Below are 22378 nucleotides of genomic sequence, written 5' to 3' on the forward strand. Positions count from 1 at the left end.
CGGTATTAATTTGTGCCGGGTACCGGATCGTCTGGCTCCGATAGGAGTTGTAGTAGTGGAAGTCGAGCGGGATAAGAAATTGGGTGTTACTCGGTGAATAACATACCCGTTATGTTCTATCAGGTTTGCGTGGTGTGCGTTATTTGTTTCACCGTTGGTGCAATTATTTTCTTTGGCTCCAGACATCAATTGATGTGACGACCCAAAGGGTCATCACCGTAGTTCTTCCTTGTTCCGCGCTTCCGAGGCCTTGAAAACCTCGCTTTTAGTTGCCTCGATTTGTGTGCACAGTTTGGGCGCGTAGCCGGAAAGTTTTTATGTTAGAATATGTGAATTATGTGAAAAAATTGATGAATTTTGATATTAATATGCATAATATTGACTTCGGTCAACATTTTGGGTAAACGGACCCAGACCTGTGATTCGATGGTCCCGGAGGGTCCGTAGAAAAATATGGGACTTGGGCGTGCGCCCGGAATTAAAATCCGAGGTCCCAAGCCCGAGAAATGAATATTTGTGTGAAATTGTTTTCTGAAATCAATTAAGGAGAATGAAGAAGGAAATTGATCAGAAATCTGTGGTATCGGGCTCGTATTTTGGTTCCGATGCCCGATACGAGTCTTAAATATGTTTTAAGCACTATCTGTAAAGTTTGGCTAAAAACGGACGTCATATGATGTGTTTCGGACTTAAAATGGGGAATTTGAGTTTTGTGAAAGTTGAAAGAAAATCATGTGTTTTGAGGCTTGATTCTATGTATATGATATTATTTTGGCGATTTGATCGCACAAATGAGACCGTAAGATATTTGTAAGATCGTATGTATGTTTGGTTTGGAGCCCCGAGGGCTCGGGTGAGTTTTGAGTGGGGCCCGGGAGGTCTTAGACTTAAAAAAAATTTAGGTTCAGGTATTACAGGCCCAGCGTGGCCGCGGCCATCTCCGCGTGGTCCGCGCTGGCAGCCACGCGACCGCGGTTCTCTTCTGTCCAATCCGCGTGGTAGGGGTTTAGAGGGTCGGTAGCCAGGTCGACCAGCACGGCCGCGCACCAAATCAGTTTGGTCTGCGCTGGGTGGGTTCAGAGAGCCCACTTCTTCCCTCCCGCGGTGCGGCCGCGGTACATTTCCACGCGGTCCGCGCTGGCAGCCACGCGGCCGCGGTGCATTTATGCGCGGTCCGCGCCGGCCCCCAGCAAAAATATATAAATTCGGGAATTTCAGTCATTTTTCCACTTTTCAAAAACCCAACACCTAAGAGGCGATTTTCCAAACAACTTTTCTTATCCAAAATGATTTGTAAGTGATTTCTAACTTAATTTCTTTATTCCTTGACATCTTTTAACATGATTTCAAATTCAAATCAAAGATTTTCATGGGGAAAATTGGGTGTTTTGGGTAGAACCTAGGTTTTCTACAAATTGAGAAGTTGGACCTCAATTTGAGGTCAGATTTCAAAACAAATCATATATTTGGATTCGTGGGAGAATGGGTAACCGGGTTTTGTTCCGAACCTCGAGTTTCGACCACGTGGGTCCGGGGGTATTTTTGACCATTTTGGGAAAAACCTTGTAAAATTTATTTTCATGCATGGGGAGTGATTCATTTAGTAATTATTAATGTGATTAAGTAACTTATGACTAGATTTGAGCGGATTGGTGGTGGAATCAAGAGGTAAAGCTACACTAGAAGCGTGAGTTGAGTTTGGAGCATTCGAGGTAAGTGTTTGTTCTAACTTTGGCTTGAGGGAATAGGATTAGGATGTTATTTTCTACTTACTAATGTGGAGTACGATGTATAGGCATGGTGACGGTTATCTATGCACCGGAGTCTAGCATGACCGTGAGTCTTAATTGCTTTTAATTCGAATAACATGACACAATCTCCTTGTTTATTTGATGAGTTTCATATAATGTGAACGATTGAGGTAAAATTGTGATTGGTGTACTTTTGGAGCGTTAGCTTGAACATGAATGCATTAGTTAAGGAAGAAGGGATTTAAAAAGAGAATGTGTTATGATTACTCCCTTGCCGGGATGTGTAGACCGATATACATACTCTCCCTTGTCGGGATATTTTGGGTTGTTAGTTGTACCTTTGCCGGGTTAGAGTGATATGTTGTTGATTTACCCTAATGGGACTCTCCTTACAAAATCAGATGTTTCGAATTATATTAAGGGATCGTGTGGCACGTCGTCCACTTATATATGATATTATGAGATCGTGTGGCACGCCGTCCACTTATATATGATATTATGGGATCGTGTGGCACGCCGTCCCCTTATATATGATATTATGGGATCGTGTGGCACGCCGTCCACTTATATATGATATTATGGGATTGTGTGGCACGCCGTCCACTTATATATGATATTATGGGATCGTGTGGCACGTCGTCCACTTATATATGATATTATGGGATCATGTGGCACGCCGTCCACTTATATATGATATTATGGGATCGTGTGGCACGCCGTCCACTTATATATGATATTATGGGATCGTGTGGCACGCCGTCCACTTATATATGATATTATGTATATATATATATATATATATATATATAGGAACCGGAGTTTCTTCTGTTTATTTCCGATATTTCATTTTTATCTATTACTCCTCGATAGCATGTCCCCTCCTAGCTTTACTTTGTATTATCTTGTTATTGTTTTCTTGCACTTGTATATATCTGTACAGGTTAATTGTGGTAGGTCCTGTCTAGCCTCGTCACTACTTCGCCGAGGTTAGTGTTACACCCTATGTTTTCGTATGTTAGAGTATCCGTAAGTCAATTGATGTAAGCTCAGAAATGAGATCAACTTTGAAAGTACGTAAAGTAACTTAATCCTTTTATAATGGAGGATACAAATCTTTATGATCATGAATAACGAGTACCAAAAGGGTTGGAAAGCTTAGGCGCTAAATGAATTAAAGAAAATAAGTTTCGTCGAATGTCGACAAGTTTGGAATGTTATAACCTATACTTTTGGGGTGATACAAGGGCGATTAACATGATGATGAGGTTATGTTATGAGTTAGTTTAGTCGTATGATAGTCGTGTGATATGTTTTTAAGTCAAGCAAGTTGTGGAACAAAAGTTGGAAAAGGTCATCAGAAGTTACATTCAAGCATGAGTTGAAACTTAGGTTAAATGTAGCTGAGATTTTCTCCCAACATACTTTGAATCAAGGGATGATCTACATATGAAATTGAAGATCAATGAGTCTAGTTTTCAACTTATTAAACTGTTTACCAATACGATTTCGGAGTATAGACATATTCGCATTTTCGCGAGACAGCGCAGCTAGTAGGTGACAAGTAGGTGCATCACCTACTTGCCAAAAAGAGAGGCCTCAACAAAGTCGGTAAAGAGGGGACTTTTAAGGGATTATAAACTCAGTTATTTCACCTATCTTTAATACCAAGAAAACCTAATTGAACCCCTGCAAATCCTCCCCAAAAATCCCATACAAACCCTAGGGTATTCCGGGTGTTACGACGCGATTCTAGTGTTGAAAAGTCTGGACAGCTTGCTAGTTTCTCTTTCTCCTTCTTGTAGCCGTGTTGAGGAACTTATTTTTGATGAAAAAGGACCAGGTTTCGTGGGTTATACTCAGTACAAGGTAAGTTTATGCTTATCTTTCCATTATCTATGCGTTTGCGAGTTGTAACTCGATCGTAAAGAATAGACCTAGCTAGTTTCGAAAGAATGGTATTTTGTTTGTTCTTGTGTAGTGGTTGGATGGTTGTAAACTTATTTCTATGTTGAATTCATGGCCGGTTTATTGGATAAGAGGTATAATGATGTACTTTTGGTTGTATTTCCCAATTTGAAAGAAAAGACAAGTCGAAACGTGTTTAAGTAAACTGAAAAATTATTTTTTGAGTTGATGAACTTGTGGAAATATTTTTGGGCTGTTTCGTGTTCATATTGGGTTGTCTCTTTTACTAATATTTTTATGGAGTTGGGGGGAGGAAGGTTGTGGAGAAACACCACATAATGACAAGGTTGTTTGTTGATCGTTCGTCGTAACATTTTCGGGTTGGTTGACACTATTATGGTTGTCGTGTTGTATATTAAGTGATAGGGGTATGTTGGGCTGTTTGCGATTGTTTTGACTACTATGAAGTCATATATAGAGGGGAGGTTCTGTCCGTTTCATTGTAAAATAGGTTGTGGTCGATACATAATAGTTACGACGCTTAAACGATAACGAGAGTTTCATTTCTCTTATTATAGACTAAAAAGCCATGAAATTGCATAGCTTGAGGTTGGGAAGAATATACAAGGTATGTTAAGGTGCTTACTTCTTTCTTTTGGCATGATCTAAAGTGACATGAACATAAACGGTACGCTAATTCATAACGGATCTACTCCTAGAATCTAAGGTTGTCCATGTTGTTCTTTCCTTATTAAGTTATTCTAAACAAGTGTGTATGATCCTTAAATCCCACTAAGGTTCATATTGATGGTAGGGATGTCCATAATGTTAATCGAAGGTGCAATGACCTTACATCACTCCGAAAGGGTTAGAACATGATTCCATGAGTCGAGCATGCATTATATATATGTATCTATTTTACTCTACCGAGCAGCGCTATAGTCGGTCGGGTATGGCACCTATTGTGCAACCACTGATCAGTTGGGTTTACCGAGCTCCACGTGGCCGGGTATGATTCTACCGAGCCTTATGATGGCCGGGTACATTTTTACCGAGTCCTCTTTGAGGCCGGGTACGATATGATGATGATGATGCCCACAGAGGCGAATGTTTTAAAAAGTTCATGTATATATATGTATTATGCATTTCATGTCAGTAGCCCCCAGAGGCACTCAGATATTACAGGTTGTATCTCCTCTATCTCTCTTTACATTACTATTCTTGTTTATGCTTTCCTGCCTTACATACTCGGTACTTTATTCATGCTGACATCCCTTTTGCATGGGGATGCTGCGTGTCATGCCCGCAGGTCCCGATTGATAGGTTGACAATCCTCCTAGTAGGCTATCAGCTCAGCGAAGGTGTTGGTGCACTCCACTTGCTCCAGAGTTGCTTAGTTGGTCAGTATGCTTTGGATATATATGATTGGTATGACGGGGCCCTGTCTCGGTCTTTATGATTTTATGTACTCTTAGAGGCTTGTAGACAGATGTCAGGTGTAGGGACACTTGTATGGCCTTGTCGGCCTATGTTTTGAGTTTTCAAATGGTCATGTCGGCCTTATAGGCCCGTATGTCACATATATAAGTTTGTATATCATTTTGGGTCTTCATATGTTGAGTATTCCCTTATGTTTTATTCTTGTTATCTCATGACCGGTTTTCTGGCTCATTTACTCATGATAGTATGATAAGAAAGATATGTTACGTTGGTACTCAGTTGAGTAAAGCACTGGGTGCCCGTCGCGGCCCTTTGATTCGGGTCGTGACAGAAGTGGTATCAGAGCAGTTTTGTCCTAGGGATTCTGCAAATAGTAGAGTCTTGTTTATGGGTGTGTTGTGCACCACACTTATAAGCAGGAGGCTACAGGGCATTCAGGACTGTAACTCTTTCTTCATATTCTAGATCGTGTGGTAGAGCTCTGTTGTAAGAATTCAAACTCCTAAATTCGACTTTAGTCGTAATACAACGATACCTACATTTAAAAAGATGGTTGGTAAAAGATTGTATGTGGCTGTGAAAGAGTTGAGTTAGAGGAGCTCGATTTTGCATGATGCATATGATGGGTAAATATAAGGTCTTCAGTAGATCATGTGTGTACTAAGAAGTGTAAGCTTCTCGATAAGGAGCCTTAAGGCAAAGAATATCTATCCACCCCTAAGGGCAATTAAAGATTCAAAAGATAGATACAAGCTTCAACAAGTAAAAGGAGCATGATGGGAAGGGTACAAGGCACCTAGTTAATAAAGATTATCGGTATTTTCATCTCCGGCAGAAAAATATAATCATTGTAAGTTACCCTCAACAGTAACAAAGGTATGTATAATTGACCATACCCATCTCAGTTATACCCTATTGGGGGCTAACATGTGTAGATTAAGAAAAGGACGAGATATCAGGATCCGGTTGGGGTTAGGATAACCCATAGTGGTGAATTGATTGTTTGTGTTAGTTGACAATTTCTGAAGCATAATGCAAATGTGCTAATAAATCTCCTTGTGAGATACCCAGATGGAGCACTCTAAAATAATACAGCTAGATATGAGTACGATAAAGATAGCCACTGGAAGCCTTGAAGGGATATATATTACCTTAGCATGGCTCGTGTCCCTAGGAGAGAGAATTTTAGGCATCCCGAAGAGCCAATGAGATAAAGCAAGGGGAGCTAAAAGCAAAAGAATGTCTTTTTGATGTTTTCAGAATAAAGTGATCGACATAAATGTTAGTAGGAAAATAAGAATAAAGTTAATGAAGAATTATGAGTAAGATGTCCACGTGGATGACAACGATGGAAAAAAATGATGATGAAAATGAAAGAAATATAGAGTCTATAGTTAAGTGAAGAAAAAAGATGAGAGGTGACAGGCCTTGAAACAACAAAGGAGTATAGGCCATAAAGTCGTATCTTCATTCAGGAAGTCGTTTCCCTAAAGCAAGAAATATGAGCAAAGTTAAGCTTAAGGAACTATGTGCGCTAGTTACACTAAGTGTCATCCTCGCAATCAAGGAATTTTATTATCCTTGGTACAAAAAAAGCATTACCACAAGGCGAGTAAGGGTAATCGATGATGTGAAAAGATGTCAAATATATAGAGGTAAAATATCTATAGGTAGATCGTCGTAGCTCCAGCTCTTAGTACTCCTCTAAAGGGGGGGAAATATGGAGTGATGTGGCATGAAGTCAGAATTTAGTGGTTCTACTAATCATGGAGTGGTAGAAGAATAATGCAGTAATGTGAAAATGGGATGAGATTGTACTTATTCAAAGCCTACAGATATGCTACGATATCAATGCATTATAAAAACACAACGTCAAGGAAAGGAAGTAAGGGTTCCTGGCCGAAATGTCATTGATAGATCAAAGGCCAGTGCATGAGGTAAGTTAAAACAAAGGAAATAACCCAAGAAAGATTACGCGAAAAATTGATGTGAGGATAGGTCAACGAGCATTTGGGATTTGATTAAGGAAGAGCCCAGTTATGGCTAAACAGGAGGTTATAGACGAGTCAACAGATCATGCAAGATAAATGTAGTGAATCCTAATATAGTGAATTCAGTCTCGCAAATATGACGTCATAAACCTTGAGATATTCTCAGATAGGAGTTGGGGTATTTAAGGGTATTGTATAAGTATTACGGGAATAATGGAGGGTGTCACTAAGGAGATAATCAAAATTTGATTTTACAAGTAATCCTACGAGCACAACGGCACGAAGGTATGTAAGTAAGGATGTTTGTAGGCGAGTAAGAATATCAAAATTCCTTCGAGTATACAGTATAACAAGATCACAACTTTACAAGATCCAAAAGGTCTCCTAAGTACTACTACGAAAGACTAGCTGAGGAAATAAGGAAGAAGATTTCCACCTAAGCATAGTGACCTAAAAAGGAAATGATCTTTGATATTGTAACAGAAGTCTCACTATAATATTGCATGCACTCCATAAGAAAGTGGCACCTATCATGGCTAATGAACAGAAAAAAAGGAAAAAAAACATCAATGGTGATACTTGAGAGCATACGAGCTACAGGGAATTCCAGTGTTCGTGGGCACTATGATAAGCCAAGTATCCATGTAGCAAGTGGCAGAACGACCAGAAAAAGTAATTATTTACATTTAAAGACAACTGAGAATGCGCAAGAGAGAATCTAATGTGCTAGCAAGTTAAAGGAAGGTTCTGAGTATAATAAATAAATATGTGTAGGTCGCAAGCGAAAGTATAGTAGAGTGAAAAGATTTTGGGTAGATGTTAGTAAGGGTGAGAAAAGGTGAGTTAAAAGCTGATAAGAATAGGTTAGACCTCAGTATTAAGCCCATCAAACAAGAGAGCTGATGGTTTATATATGTTATAAAAGGATCATTATAGCTTGAATTAACACGGAGGAGTCTAAGACTAGGAGCATTTAGAAGAGATGGAATGCTCCTCTGGTCGTAATGTAAGGATGTAATAGTGGTAAATTATAAAGGGATGATATATAGGCCTTCATTTGAGTAATGATTCAAAGAGAAGAGATTTCATGGATGGCACGGGACTAGGATACCCCCATAAGACGAATCACATTGGGATGCTATGAAATACGGTTATTGAAGTATAGTATTGTCCCTAGGTGGATTAGGAAAACCACTTCAAATGTTCCTCGATGAGACGTGAGACTTGTGGCAATGTGTTACGTAAGAGGTTTCAAGTTATCAGTGGTGGATTATAGATTAACATTAAGGTAAATCAATAATAGATGGATAAAGATTCCAAAGTATGAGAGGAGATTAGATGTCATTCTTTAAATGAACAGTAATAAGGATTATACATATAGGATAAACGGTGAGATAGTAACCTGAAGTTGGGTAGCAGACCTCGGTAATAGTAAACCGAAGTAAGAGTTATTGTATAATATGACCTACCTAGTTGTATTAAATCCATAAGCATAGATAACTGAGGCTATGAAACAAGATATAGCAAAAGTCATAAGTTTAACAAAGTACCGAGTGAAGAACTTCAGTATACCCATAGATGCCCAGACGGACAACATATCAAGCTTTGTATATGTTTACAACGTGCTACCTAGAGATTGGATAAAAGCTAGAAAAAAAAGAGTCGCATAGGCGCACATACAAGGAAAAAGTCGTACAGGCTGCATGACAAAAAGGAGCAACGGTTACGAGATTGGAAGGGGTCCGACCACAAGTCGTGGTATGAGAAGGAGGACTAAAGAGGGAATACCCTAGACTTTGGATTTATTCAAAGAATAGTTGCCTACATGGCTAGAAGAGTATTAAAGTTTTCACAGGAGCTATGGGTCATGAAAATGATAAGTGGATCAGTCAACATTCGAGGACGAATGTTCCAAAGGGGGGAATGATGTTACACCCTACGTTTTAGTATGTTAGAGTATCCGTAAGTCAATTGATGTAAGCTCAGAAATGAGATAAACTTTGAAAGTACGTACAGTAAGTTAATCCTTATATAATGGAGGTTACAAATCTTTATGATCATGAATAACGAGTACCAAAAGGGTTGGAAATCTTAGGCGCTAAATGAATTAAAGAAAATAAGTTTCATTGAATGTCGACAAGTTTGGAATGTTATAACCTATACTTTTGGGGTGAGACAAGGGTGATTAACATGATGATGAGGTTATGTTATGAGTTAGTTTAGTTGTATGATAGTCATGTGATATGTTTTTAAGTCAAGCAAGTTGTGGAACAAAAGTTGGAAAAGGTCATCACAAGTTACATTCAAGAATGAGTTGAAACTTAGGTTAAATGTAGCTTAGATTTTCTCCCAACATACTTTGAATCAAGGGATTATCTACATATTAAATTGAATATCTATGAGTCTAGTTTTCAACTCATTAAATCATTAATCAATACGATCTCGGAGTATAGACATATTCGCATTTTCACGAGACCGCGCAGCTAGTAGGTGACAAGTAGGTGCATCACCTACTTGCCAAAAAGAGAGGCCTCAACAAAGTCGGTCAAGAGGGGACTTTTAAGAGATTATAAACTCATTTATTTAACCTATCTTTAATACCAAGAAAACCTAATTGAACCCCTGCAAATCCTCCCCAAAAATCACACACAAACCCTAGGGTATTCCGGGTGTTACGACGCGATTCTAGTGCTGAAAAGTCCGGACAGCTTGCTAGTTTCTCTTTCTCCTTCTTGTAGCCGTGTTGAGGAACTTATTTTTGATGAAAAAGGACCAGGTTTCGTGGGTTATACTCAATACAAGGTAAGTTTATGCTTCTCCTTCCATTATCTATGCGTTTACGAGTTGTAACTCGATCGTAAAGAATAGACCTAGCTAGTTTCGAAAGAATGGTATGTTGTTTGTTCTTGTGTAATGGTTGGATGGTTATAAACTTATTTCTAAGTTTAATTCATGGCCGGTTTATTGGATATGAACGTTTGGTTGTATTTCCAAATTTGAAAGAAAAGACAAGTCGAAACGTGTTTAAGTAAACTAAAAAATTATTTTTGAGTTGATGAACTTGTGGGAATATTTTTGGGCTGTTTCGTGTTGGCATTGGGTTGTCTTTTTTACAAATATTTTTATGGAGTTGAGAGGAGGAAGGTTGTGGAGAAACACCACATAATGACAAGGTTGTTTGTTGGCCGTTCGTCGTAACATTTTCGGGTTGGTTGACACTATTATGGTTGTCGTGTTGTGTATGAAGTGATAGGGGTATGTTGGGCTGTTTTTGATTGTTTTGACTAGTGTGTAGTCATATATATTGGGGAGGTTCTGTCCGTTTCATTGTAAAATAGGTTGTGGTCGATACATAATAGTTACGACGCTTAAATGATAACGAGAGTGTCATTTCTCTTATTGTAGACTAAAGAGCCGTTAAATTGCATAGCTTGAGGTTGGGAAGAATATACAAGGTTTGTTAAGGCACTTACTTCTTTCTTTTGGCATGATCTAAAGTGACATGAACATAAACGGTACACTAATTCATAATGGATCTACTCCTAAAAACTAATGTTGTCCATGTTGTTCTTTCCTTATAAAGTTATTCTAAACAAGTGTGTATGATACTTAAATCCCACTAAGGTTCATATTGATGGTAGGGATGTCCATAATGTTAATCGAAGGTGCAATTACCTTACATCACTCCGAAAGGGTTAGAACGTGATTCCATGAGTCGAGCATGCATTATATATATGTATCTATTTTACTCTACCGAGCCGCGCTATAGTTGGCCGGGTATGGCACCTATTGTGTAGCCACTGATCAGTTGGGTTTACCGAGCTCCACGTTGCCGGGTATGATTCTACCGAGCCTTATGATGGCCGGGTACGTTTTTACCGAGTCCTCTTTGAGGCCGGGTACGATATGATGATGATGATGCCCACAGAGGCGAATGTTTTTAAAAAGTTCATGTATATATATGTATTATGCATTTCATGTCAGTAGCCCCCAGAGGCACTCAGATGTTACAGGTTGTATCTCCTCTATCTCTCTTTACATTACTGTTCTTGTTTATGCTTTCCTGCCATACATACTCGGTACTTTATTCGTACTGACATCCCTTTTTCCAGGGGATGCTGCGTGTCATGCCCGCAGGTCCCGATTGATAGGTTGACAGTCCTCCTAGTAGGCTATCAGCTCAGCGAAGGTGTTGGTGCACTCCACTTGCTCCGGAGTTTCCTAGTTGGTCAGTATGCTTTGGATATATATTGATTGGTATGGTGGGGCCCTGTCCCTATCTTTATGATTTTATGTACTCTTTGAGGCTTGTAGACAGATGTCTGGTGTAGGGACACTTGTATGGCCTTGTCGGCCTATGTTTTGAGTTTACAAATGGTCATGTCGGCCTTATAGGCCTGTATGTCACATATATAAGTGTGTATATCATTTTGGGTCTTCATATGTTGAGTATTCCCTTATGTTTTATTCTTGTTATCTCATGACCAGTTTTCTGGCTCATTTACTCATGATAGTATGATAAGAAAGATATGTTACGTTGGTACTTGGTTGAGTAAAGCACCGGGTGCCTGTCGCGGCCCTCTGATTCGGGTCGTGACAGTTAGGCCAGGCATTTACCAGCACATGGGGTCGGTTGTGCTGATGCTACACTCTGTGCATTTGTGCACAGATTAGGGAGCAGCTTACGGACCACAGAAGTAGGACTTCTGGGAGCTATCTTCAGTCTAGGGACTCTCGAGGTAGCCTAGCTGGCGTTCGCAGGCCGAAGTCCTTTTTCATGTTTTTCGTTTGTTCATCTTGTATCAGACAAACATGATGTATTTCCTTTCAGACATTGTTTGTAGTATTCTGTAGTAGTCCGTGAGCTAGTGACACCAGACCTTGGGTAGTGATGTGTATTAAACTTCCGCACTATTGGTTTTCATTTGCTTTAGATTTAAAGTCTTCCGCTTAAATTTTGTCTCGTTCATTATATTGTTTGAAAGAAAGCAGGAAAGGTGTTTTAAATATTTGGCTTGCCTAGCTCCGATAGTAGGTGCCATCACGACATCCGATGGTGGGAAATTTGGGTCGTGACAAGTTGGTATCAGAGCACTAGGTTACTTAGGTGTCACAACTCACGGACAGCTTGGTAGAGTCTGAGGGATCGGTACGGAGACGTCTGTATTTATCCCACAGAGTCTACTGAGTTAGGAAAACTTCACCTTGTTCATTCTTATCGTGCGATTCTGTTTATCAAGTACTGATTGTCTTTCCACTCTGTTCTTTCGTAGATGGCGAGGACACGTGCTTCTTCTTCTACCGCGTAGCAGCTCGAGCCCCTAACAGCAGCTCCTATCAGGGGTAGGGGGCGAGGCCGAGGCCGTGCCAGAGGCCGAGGCTGGGGCAGAGCTCAGCCCCGAGCGGCAGTCCTAGAGGTGGAGCCTCATGTTGACTACGACGAAGGGGTCCCAGCTCCAACAGCTCCGGTGGGCCCAGCTCAGGTCCTAGAGGGTTTCATAGCCACTCCAGTGCTTCAAGACGCTTTGGTCCGACTGGTAGGCTTTATGGAGGGCATTTCTAGAGCGGGTTTGCTTCCCGTAGCTCCAGCCACATCTCAGGCTGGGGGAGGAGTTCAGACTCCCGATACTCGTACTCTAGAGCCAGTAGCTCCTCAGGCTCAGGTTCCAGCAGTTCAGCCAGCCGTGGCAGTTCAGCCAGCTGTGGCAGCCAGGTATTGCGGCTTAGTCCAGCGATGGTGCGGCTATGTCTGCGAAAGCTTTGTGGAGGCTTGATTGTTTCACCAAGCTCTTCACAACCACATATAGTGGCACCCCCTCAGAGGATGCTCAAGATTTCATATTCAGCTGTCATGAGGTTCTACAGACTATGGGCATTGTAGAGACCAATGGGGTCGACTTCGCCACTTTTCGCCTAGCAGGATCCGCCAAGACTTGGTGGAGGGATTTTTGTTTAGCCAGGCTAGCAGGGTCGCCATCATTGACCTGGGATCAGTTTTCAGAGTTATTTCTGGGGAAGTTTCTTCCAGTTACTCAACGAGATGCTCTTCGCATGCAGTTTGAGCGTCTCCAGCAGGGTCCTATGACGGTCACCCAGTATGAGACCCGGTTCATTGATCTTGCTCGTCATGCCATTGTGATACTCTCCACATATAGAGAGAGGGTGCAGAGGTTTATTGATGAGTTGGCCCAACCGATCCATGTTCAGATGGCCATGAGTGCCGGTAGTGAGATTTCATTTCAGGAGGCGGCAGATGGTGTCCGCCGGATAGAGATGGAACTTGCTCAGGGAGGTGGTCATGGGTCTGATAAGAGGCCCCATCATTCTGGTAGATTCAGTGGTACCTCGTATGGAGGTAGGGATTCTTATGGTAGAGGCCATCCTTCGAGGCCCTTTCAGTCAGCTCTCCAGGCTTCTCATGGTACACCAGGTGGTCGTGGTTCTCAGTCGCAGTATTCTGACCAGCAGCTCTTTATTTCACCATCAGCACCTATCAGTGCACCACCACTTCGTTATTCTCAGCAGTCGAGGGCTTGTTATACTTGCGGCGATGTGAGTCACATTGCCAGATATTGCCCTCGAGCTTCCAGCAGCTCGCAGCAGCAAGGTCCTCGCCCGATGATCCAGGCACCAGTTGCCCCATAGCCTGCCCAGCCAGCTAGAGGCGGGGGTAGAGGACATAGAGGTGGAGGTAGAGGTCTTAGAGGTGGAGCTCAGACCGCTAGAGGTAGGGGTCAGCCAGCAGCAGATCGTCCCAGGGATATGATTCAGGGAGGTGGGGCCCAGCCCCGTTGTTATGCCTTGCCAGCCAGGCCAGAGGCTGAGTCATCAGATGCTGTGATTACAGGTACTATTTTGGTCTGTGATAGGGATGCTTCTGTGCTATTTGATCCCGGATCTACATATTCATATGTGTCGTCCTATTTTGCACCCTATTCGGTTATGCCTAGTGAGGCCTTGAGTATTCTTGTATATGTGTCTACGCCAGTGGGGGATTCTATAGTGGTGGACCGGGTTTAACGTTCATGTGTTGTGGTATTCAGGGGTATTGAGACCCGTGTTGACTTGTTGCTCTTGGATATGGTGGATTTCAACGTCATATTAGGGATGGATTGGTTGTCCCCGTATCATGCGATCTTGGATTGTCATGCCAAGACCGTGACCTTAGTATTACCGGATTTGCCCCGTTTAGAATGGAGAGGGACTCCTGGTCATTCTTTTTGCAGTGTTATTTCATATGTGAAGGCTCGACGCATGGTTGAGAAGGGGTGTCTAGCTTATCTGGCTTATGTTCGCGACTACAGCACTGAGGTCCCGTCTATTGATTTTGTTCCTATTGTTCGAGAGTTTCCCGAGGTCTTCCCTTCAGACCTGTCGGGCGTTCCGCCCAACAGGGATATTGATTTTTGTATTGATCTAGCTCCGGGCACTCAGCCCATTTCCATTCTGTCGTATCGTATGGCGCCTCCAGAATTGAAAGAGTTAAAGGGTCAGCTTCAGCATTTGCTTGAGAAGGGTTTCATTAGACCCAGTGTTTCGCCTTGGGGCGCACCGGTGCTATTTGTGAAGAAAAAGGATGGTTCGATGATGATGTGCATTGATTACCGACAATTGAACAAGGTGATGATTAAGAACAAGTACCCACTGCCGAGGCTCGACGATTTATTTGACCAGCTTCAGGGTGCGAGGGTGTTTTCAAAGATAGATTTGAGATCTGGGTACCACCAGCTGGGGATTAGGGCGTCTGATGTCCCTAAGACAGCATTTCGCACTCGGTATGGGCACTATGAGTTTTTGGTCATGTCATTTGGATTGACTAATGCCCCATCAACGTTCATAGAGTTGATGAATCGAGTGTTCAGACCTTATTTAGACTTGTTTGTGATAGTCTTCATTGACGATATTCTTATATACTCCCGCAGTCAAGAGGAGCATGAGAAGCACCTCAGAGCGGTTCTTTAGACCCTGAAAGATAGTCAGTTGTATGCTAAGTTCTCGAAGTGCGAGTTTTGGCTGAGTTCGGTCGCATTCCTGGGTCATGTCGTATCAGCAGCAGGTATTCAGGTAGACCCGAAGAAGATAGAGGCAGTCAAGAACTGGCCTCGACCAGCTTCAGCTACGGAGATTCGGAGTTTCCTGGGGTTAGCAGGTTACTACCGTCGGTTCGTGGAGGGGTTTTCATCCATTGCAGCCCCTATGACCAGATTGACCCAGAAGGGTGCCTAGTTTAGATGGTCAGACGAGTGTGAGGCGAGCTTTCAAAGGCTCAAGGCAGCTCTGACCACGGCACTGGTGTTGGTTTTGCCCACAGGTTTAGGGCCCTATACAGTCTATTGTGATGCATCTCGTATTGGACTTGGTGCAGTGTTGATGCAGGATAGCAAGGTCATTGCCTATGCTTCGAGGCAGTTAAAGGTTCATGAGAAGAACTATCCAGTGCATGATTTAGATTTGGCAACCATTGTTCACGCATTGAAGATTTGGAGGCACTATCTGTATGGTGTGGCGTGTGAGGTGTTCACGGATCATAAGAGACTTCAGTATTTGTTCAAGCAAAAGGAGTTGAATTTGAGGCAGAGGAGGTGGTTAGAATTGTTGAAAGATTATGACATCCCTATCTTATATCACTCGGGAAAGGCCAATAAGGTGGTCGATGCCTTGAGAAGGAAGTCAGCCAGTATGGGCAGTCTTGCTTATATTCCGGTCGGTGAGAGATCGCTTGCTTTGGACGTTCAGGCTTTGGCCAATCAGTTTGTGAGGTTGGAAATTTCTGAGCCTAGTCGATTATTAGCTTGCACGGCCGCTCGTTCTTCGTTATTGGAGCGTATCCATGATCGGCAATTCGATGATCCCTATTTGTGTGTCTTGAGAGACACGGTGCAGCGTGGAGGTGCCAAGAAAGTAACCTTAGATGATGACAGCGTATTGAGATTACAGGGGCGAGTTTGTGTGCCCAATGTTGATGGGATTCGAGAGTTGATCTTAACGAAGGCCCATAGTTCTCGGTATTCTATTCACCCGGGCGCCGCGAAGATGTATCAGGATCTAAGGCAGCACTATTGGTAGCGCAAGATGAAGAAAGACATTGTTGTGCATGTGGCTCGGTGTTTGAATTGTCAGCATGTTAAGTACGAGTATCAAAGACCTGATGGTCTATTTCAGAGGATTGCACTTCCCGAGTGGAAGTGGGAGAGGATTGCGATGGATTTCGTTACTGGTCTTCCGATGACTCGAAAGAAGTTTGATGCAGTTTGGGTCATTATTGATAGGCTGACCAAGTCAGCGCATTTTGTTCCTGTTGCAGCCACCTATTCGTCCGAAAGGTTAGCTGAGATTTATATTAGGGAGGTTGTTCGCCTTTATGGGGTGCCTCTATCTATCATTTCGGATCAGGGTACGCAGTTTACCTTGCATTTCTGGCAAGCGGTTCAGCGAGAGTTAGGCACCCAGGTTGAGTTGATTACAGCATTCCATCCCCAGACGGACGGTCAGTTCGAGAGGACTATTCAGATTCTTGAGGACATGCTCCGAGCCTGTGTCATTGATTTTGGAGGCTCGTGGGACCAATTTTTGCCTTTAGCAGAGTTCGCCTACAACAACAGCTACCAGTCCAGCATTCAGATGGCTCCGTATGAGGCGTTGTATGGTCGGCGATGTCGGTCTCCAGTTGGATGGTTTGAGCTGGGAAAGGCTCGATTATTGGGTATGGATCTGGTTCAGGAGGCCTTGGACAAGGTCAGGATTATTCAGGATAGACTTCGTACAGCTTAGTCCAGACAAAAGAGTTATGCTGACCGCAAGGTCAGAGATGTTGCTTTCATGGTTGGGGAGAGGTATTGCTCCATGTATCGCCTATGAAGGGCGTGATTAGATTTGGGAAGAAGGGCAAGCTCAGCCCTATGTTCATCGGTCCATTTGAGATTCTTGATCGTGTAGGAGAGGTGGCTTATAGACTTGCCTTTCCACATAGCATGTCAGCTGTGCATCCCGTGTTTCATGTATCTATGCTCCGAAAGTATCGCGGAGATCCATCGCACGTGTTAGATTTCAGCACTGTCCAGTTGGACAAGGATCTGTCATATGAGGAGGAGCCGGTGGCTATTCTAGACCCGTAGGTTCGACAGTTGAGGTCGAAAAGTTTTCCTTCGGTGCATGTTCAGTAGAGAGGTCAGCCTCCTGAGGCATCGACCTGGGAGTCTGAGTCCGATATACGGGGCCATTACCCTCATTTATTTCCCGACTCAGGTACTTATTTCTTTTGTCTGTTCGAGGACGAACAGTTGTTTTAGAGGTGGAGAATGTGACGACCCAAAGGGTCATCACCGTAGTTCTTCCTTGTTCCGTGCTTCCGAGGCCTTGAAAACCTCACTTTTAATTGCCTCAATTTCCGTGCGCAGTTCGGGCGTGTAACTGGAAAGTTTTTATGTTAGAATATGTGAATTATGTGAAAAAATTGATGATTTTTGATATTAATATGCATAATATTGGCTTTGGTCAACATTTTGGGTAAACGGAACTGGACCTGTGATTCGACGGTCCCGGAGGGTCCGTAGAAAAATATGGGACTTGGGCGTGCGCCCGGAATTAAATTCCGAGCTCCCAAGCCCGAGAAATGTATTTTTGTGTGAAATTATTTTCTGAAATTAATTAAGGAAAATGAAGAAGGAAATTGATCAGAAAACTGTGGTATCGGGCTCGTATTTTGGTTCCGACGCCCGGTACGAGTCTTAAATATGTTTTAAGCACTATCTGTGAAGTTTGGCTAAAAACGGACGTCATATGACATGTTTCGGACTTTAAATGGGGAATTTGAGTTTTATGAAATTTGAAAGAAAATCATGTGTTTTGAGGCTTGATTCTATGTATATGATATTATTTTGGCGATTTGATCGCACAAATGAGACCGTAAGATGTTTTTAAGATCGTATGTATATTTGGTTTGGAGCCCCGAGGGCTCGGGTGAGTTTTGAGTGCGGCCTGGGAGGTCTTAGACTTAAAAAAAATGCAGGTTCAGGTATTGCAGGCCTAGCGCGGCCGCGGCCGTTTCCGCGCGGTCTGCGCTGGCAGCCACGCGGCCGCGGTGCTTTTCTATGTGATCCACGTGGTGGGGGTTCAGAGGGTCGGTAGCCAGGTCGACCAGTGCGGCCGCGCACCAAATCAGTGCGGTCCGCGCTGGGTGGGTTCAGAGAACCCACTTCTTCCCTCCCTCGGTGCGGCCGCGGTATATTTCCACGCGGTCCGCGCTGGCAGCCACGAGGTCGCGGTGCATTTCTGCGCGGTCTGCGCCAGCACCCATCAAAAATATATAAATTCGAGAATTTCAGTCATTTTTTCACTTTTCAAAAACCCAACACCGAAGAGGCGATTTTCCAAACAACTTTTCTTCTCCAAAACGATTGGTAACTGATTTCTAACTTAATTTCTTTATTCCTTGACATCTTTTAACATGATTTCAAATTCAAATCAAAGATTTTCGTGGGGGAAATTGGGTGTTTTGGGTAGAACCTATGTTTTCTACAAATTGAGAAGTTGGACTCAATTTGAGGTCCGATTTCAAAACAAATCATATATTTTGATTCGTGGGAGAATGGGTAACCGGGTTTTGGTCCGAACCTCGAGTTTCGACCAAGTGGGTCCGGGGGTGTTTTTGACCATTTTGGAAAAAAACTTGTAAAATTTATTTTCATGCATGGGGAGTGATTCATTTAGTAATTATTAATGTGATTAAGTAGCTTATGACTAGATTCGAGCGGATTGGTGGTGGAATCAAGAGGTAAAGCTATTCTAGAAGCGTGAGTTGAGTTTGGAGCATTCGAGGTAAGTGTTTGTTCTAACTTTGGCTTGAGGGAATAGGATTAGGATGTTATTTGCTACTTGCTAATGTGGAGTACGGTGTATAGGCATGGTGACGGTTATCTATGCACCGGAGTCTAACATGACCGTGAGTCTTAATTGCTTTTAATTCGAATAACGTGACACAATCTCCTTGTTTATTTGATGAGTTTCATATTGTGACGACCCGACCCGTCGTCTCATGAGTTACTATCTCGTTTGTCCCATTTTCTTCTTCCTCATGTTTCATTATCGGTATTGGGTGCATTAGAATTTATTTGGAGCAATTTTGATAAGAAATGAGACATTTAGTCTCTTTTAAGAAGGTTTAAGTTGGAAAAGTCAACCGGACGTTGACTTATGAGTTAGAGGGCTCGAATGTGAATTTTGATGGTTTGGTTAGTATCCGTGAACCGTACCCCGTGAACAGTAACACGGGGTGAACAGTAATACCGAAAAATTCTGGGCAGAATGTTTACATTTCATTCGCGAAAAACACCACATTTCTCCACCATTTTTAGTCATTTTGAGAGCTTTTGGACGGGGATTGAAGCGAGTTTCAGTTAAGATCAATTGGAGGTAAGTTTTATGAGTTAAATACATGATTTTAATGAAGAATCATCCTAGAAATCCATGAAAACATAGCCAAATTATAAGAAATTAGGGCTTGAGATTGAAATTCTAAATTTGGGATTTGAGGGGTCAAATGGACTCCGATTCTTGTGAATTTGGCATGTATAGACTCGGGGCAAGATAAGGAACATTATGATGTAAAAATTTCTTGATTTCAAGACGTGGGCTCGGGGCTCGGGTTTTGCAAATTTTGTGATAATTGATATTTTTCGAGTCTTTTCGATTGGGTTATATTCCCTTAGCCTATTGTGATGTATTCGTTGCGGTTTTGGCCAGATTCGACGCGCGAGGAGGTCGATACGAAAGGAAAGGGCATCGCGGAGTAGTATTTGGCCGGCTAGAGGTGAGTAATTGATGTAAATGCTGTTCTGAGGGTTTGAAACCCAGGAATTTCACATCGTAACGCTATATTGAGTTGACTTGCACGCCGGATAACGGGCGTGGGGTAGAGCACCGTTGAGGATTGTGACTTGGTCCGTCCCGAGAGATATTTTACTACATTTTTGGTTGAGACGTATACTTTATTATTGTGAATTGGGCTTGTTGCCATGCTTGGGGCCTTGTGCCGACCTGTAGAACCCTTAGGGGATTTTTGACTGGTTTTTCTCACTTATTTTGTTAAAGAATTTATATCCTCAATCATGTTTCCAATTGTAGGCTTCTTGCCAATTATTTGAATCCTTTAGGGATTGATATCACTGCTTTCGCATATTTTGCATATCATTTGACCTCAGTCCAAGGTTTTAAATACTGTTTTGCAAACTCAGCCATCTTTCTAAGATTTGAAAACTTAAATGATATTTCTAAATGATATTTCGGAATGAGAACTACTGTTTTACAAATGCCCAAGAGGCTTATGATGATTTTTGGACTGAGCATGGATCGGGCTGCGCGCCGCAGCAGTGTTATATTGATATTGAGGCCGAGAGCCTAGTTAATTACATTGATATTGAGGCTGAGAGGCTGGTTGATTACATTGATATTGAGGCTGAGAGTCTGGGTGATTATACTGAGGTTGATATGAGGCCGAGGGCCTAGATTTGATGCCACGAGATGACTTGATATTGTGCTTGGGCTGTAGGAGCCCCTCCGGAGTCTGTACACACCCCCAATGAGCACCGTCGACGATAAATAAATATGGATGGCTCGGGCTGCACACCGCAGTGGGTACCATAGGGTACCGTCATATGCAGTGCATTGCACTCATGCATTTATTCTTTATCTACATTATCTGTCATAATAATTATGTGCTCTTATTTCATTGACTGGTTACTTTATACTATTCTGAGCCTGAGGGGCTGATACTGTTCTAAGATACTGAGCCCGAGGGGCAGATTTCTACTTATTATTTTGATACTGAGCCCGAGGGGCAGATTTCTAATTTTTATTTTGATACTGAGCCCGAGGGGCAGATTTCTACTTATTATTTTAATACTGAGCTCGAGGGGCAGATTTCTAGTTATTATTTTGATACTGAGCCCGAGGGGCATTTCTACTTGTTGTTTTGATATTGAGCCAAGGGGCAAATTTCTACTCGTCATTTTACTGCCAAATTACCTGTTTTACTGGTTTAAAAGAAATTTCACATGATGTTTCACTGAATTGTTATTTTAAATGATTTCACTGCTTCTATATAGAATGTTGTGTGCCTTAACGTGTTTTCTTACCTTCAGTCATTATTTATATTTATTACTCACTGGGTCGGAGTACTCACATTACTCCATGCACCATGTGTGAAGGTACAGGTATTCTTGAGGCATAGAGCGAGTTTTCTGCTATTCAGTTTTCATCGGAGTTATCGAGGTAGCTGCATGGCATTCGCAGACCCGTTTTCTCCCTTATCTTCTGTTATTTATGATATCTTCAGACTTTGTTCCTAATTCCATACTTTGTAGAATTTTAGTATCTGTAGTAGCTCATGACTTGTGACACCCCGGTTAGGGCTGAGTTGGGTTGGATTTTCGTATTTTATCTATACTTTTCGCTATTTGATATTATTAAACCATGTTTATACTATAATTGTGTTAATTAATTGTCTTAAAAGGATGAATTGGGTTTAATGGCTGGCCTTGTCTTCATAAGAGGCGCCATCACGACCAGGTTCGGGAATTGGGTCGTGGCACATATAATGTGAAAGGTTGAGGTAAAATTGTGATTGGTGTACTTTTGGAGCATTAGCTCGAACATGAATGCGTTAGTTGAGGAAGAAGGGATTTAAAAAAGAATGTGTTGTGATTACTCCCTTGCCGGGATGTGTAGACCGATATACATACTCTCCCTTGTCGGGATATTTTGGGTTGTTAGTTGTACCCTTGTCGGGTTAGAGTGATATGTTGTTGATTTCCTTTAATGGAACTCTCCTTACAAAATCAGATGTTTCGAATTATATTATGGGATCGTGTGGCACACCGTCCACTTATATATGATATTATGGGATCGTGTGGCACGCCGTCCACTTATATATGATATTATGGGATCGTGTGGCACGCCATCCACTTATATATGATATTATGGGATCGTGTAGCATGTCGTCCACTTATATATGATATTATGGGATCGTGTGGCACGCCGTCCACTTATATATGATATTATGGGATCGTGTGGCACGCCGTCCACTTATATATGATATTATGGGATCGTGTGGCACGTCGTCCACTATATATATATATATATATATATCATGGGAACTGGAGTTTCTTCTGTTTATTTCCGATATTTCATTTTTATCTGTTACTCCCTGATAGCATGTCCCCTCCTAGCTTTACTTTGTATTATCTTGTTATTGTTTTCTTGCACTTGAATATATATCTGTACAGGTTAATTGTT

Source organism: Nicotiana tabacum, chromosome 20, assembly GCF_000715075.1.
Source record: "Nicotiana tabacum cultivar K326 chromosome 20, ASM71507v2, whole genome shotgun sequence".
Taxonomy (NCBI): Eukaryota; Viridiplantae; Streptophyta; class Magnoliopsida; order Solanales; family Solanaceae; genus Nicotiana; species Nicotiana tabacum.